This window comes from Calidris pugnax, unplaced genomic scaffold, assembly GCF_001431845.1.
Source record: "Calidris pugnax isolate Ruff unplaced genomic scaffold, ASM143184v1 scaffold214, whole genome shotgun sequence".
In the NCBI taxonomy this organism is placed as follows: Eukaryota; Metazoa; Chordata; class Aves; order Charadriiformes; family Scolopacidae; genus Calidris; species Calidris pugnax.
This window is the reverse complement of record NW_015090972.1, coordinates 487294-489387: the sequence shown is the minus strand read 5'-3', so window position 1 is coordinate 489387 and position 2094 is coordinate 487294.

Sequence of the window (2094 nt, the reverse complement as noted above, 5' to 3'; positions counted from 1 at the left end):
GATGGAGGTGTGGGTGGGGGAGCACCTTTGGGGTGGGGGAACCCCTGGCGCTGGGTTCTCCCAAATCATCTCTGCACCCTTTCATCCTTGATGGCCTTCACGCAGGAGCTCCTGAGATCTCCCGCTGCTGCTCCCCAAAATCTGGGAGGGGGGGGACACTTGTGGGTGCTGGTGGCCTTATGGGGGTCCACGGGTGGGTGACCACTGGCCGTGTCGCCGTAACGGGGTGCAGGACCTCCGTGAACTGGGGGTAACCGGCATTTGGATGGGGGGAGCTCATGGAGACTGGTGGAGCTGCTGGGCTTGGCAATGTCCCATTGAAGTCCTGGTCCCACCAGCCAAGCGGTGGCCCCAAGCCATGACCGGGGGTCCCTGCTGTGCTGAACCCCCCGTTCCCCCCCCGGGGGGGTCTGCAGCCGCCTTCTGCTGCCACGCTGAGGCAGAGAAGTCGCAATAAATGGGAATATTCCCCCTTTTTTCTTCCTTCCTCCATCCCCTGGTGGGATGAGGGCAGCATCCCACCCTCGTGGAGGGGCTGCTCCTCGTTGGCCACCTTCCAGCCGCTCAGACCCATGGCTCACGTCGGGAAAAGGGGGTCTGGAGCTTCTCCTTGCTCCCCGACCCTGTTTATCCGGGCTGTGGACGTAGCCTGGAGGAAGGAGCGGAGGAATGCGGAGCTGGGATCTTCCTCTTCCAGCCGTGGCTCAAACTCAGGGGTTGTTTTCACCTTCTCGGGTTGTTTTCACCTTCTCGTTACCGTCGTCTTCCAGAGAGAGGGGGAATTAACGGCGCGAGGCTGATCTGAGAGAGGGGGAGTAAAGTACTGATCCTCAAGTATCCTATGGGGCCAAAATATGCGTCGTAAAAAGAACTGTGATGTACGTGTTGAGGGAATGGGTCCAGAGGCCGAATTTCCTGGTGTCTCCGGGCCTGTGTCAGGAACAGTGTGGGGAGCAGGGCCCAAGAGGTGATTGTCCCCCTGTACTGGGCACTGGTGAGGCCTCACCTTGAGTGCTGTGTCCAGTTTTGGGCCCCCCACCATAAAAAAGACATTGAGGCAAGTTGCCCCAGGGGAGGTTCAGGCTGGATATTAGGAAGAATTTTTTCCCTGAAAGGGTTCTCAGCCATTGGAATGGGCTGCCCAGGGAGGTGGTTGAGGCCCCATCCCTGGAGGTGTTCAAAAGCCGGGTTGATGTAGTGCTGGGAGGTCTGGTTTAGTGATGGTGATGCTCCTTGTTTGTTGTGTGGGTGTCTATTTTTGTCAGTTAGGTTGATGGTTGGACAAGATGATCTTTAAGGTCCCTTCCAACCTAGAAGATTCTGTGATTCTGTTTGGGGATGTCCTGTCACCTGGAATTTGGTGCCGTTCGGGAGGAGCCACAGTGGGGCTGCAGCCGTTCCTTGGCTGGGTGAGGATATTCAAGGGTGCCCAGAGTGGAGGCATTGGCAGAAGGCTGAAAGGAGGAAGAAAGGAGAATTGCCCTCCTGAGATAAGATGTCGAGTTCCCCCCCCTTCCCCCTGCCCTCCCAGCTCAGATGCCTTCAAAGCAGGATGGCAATTAAAGCATTTAAAAAAACGAGTCGAAGTGACTCTTGGCTCTCGCTGTGGCCGGGGGGGGAGAAGATGGTTGAGAGAGAGATGATTTTGGGGAGATGGTGGGGGACAAATCCTGGCTGAAGCAGCTCCTTCCTTGGGTTTTCAGGCTCCTTGGGTTTTGTTGATGGGCTTTGCGTGAGGCGTTTGGAGATGGGGAAGGTGGGAACGTGGCCAGGCTCCGTCTCCTCCGTGTGACCTGCCACCGGGTGGGTGGCTTTTTGAAGAGGAGCCTTCACTGGTGCTGGGGGACAGGGGACCAGCGTGCAGGGAGAAGAGCCAGTGTGAGCCCTCCAGGTGCCCCGGGGCCACCTTGGGGGGCATCTCCGGAGCCACGTTGGCCCCCATGGGGTCCTGAGAAGAAGCCATCCATCCATCCATCCATCCATCCTTCTTGCCATCGACAGGGTGTATCAGGGGCACCCGAGCTGTGCCACCAGCCACGGGGGGAATCGCTGATATCTTTATTTTCCTTTCTTGTCAGTGACTTGTTGAAGGTG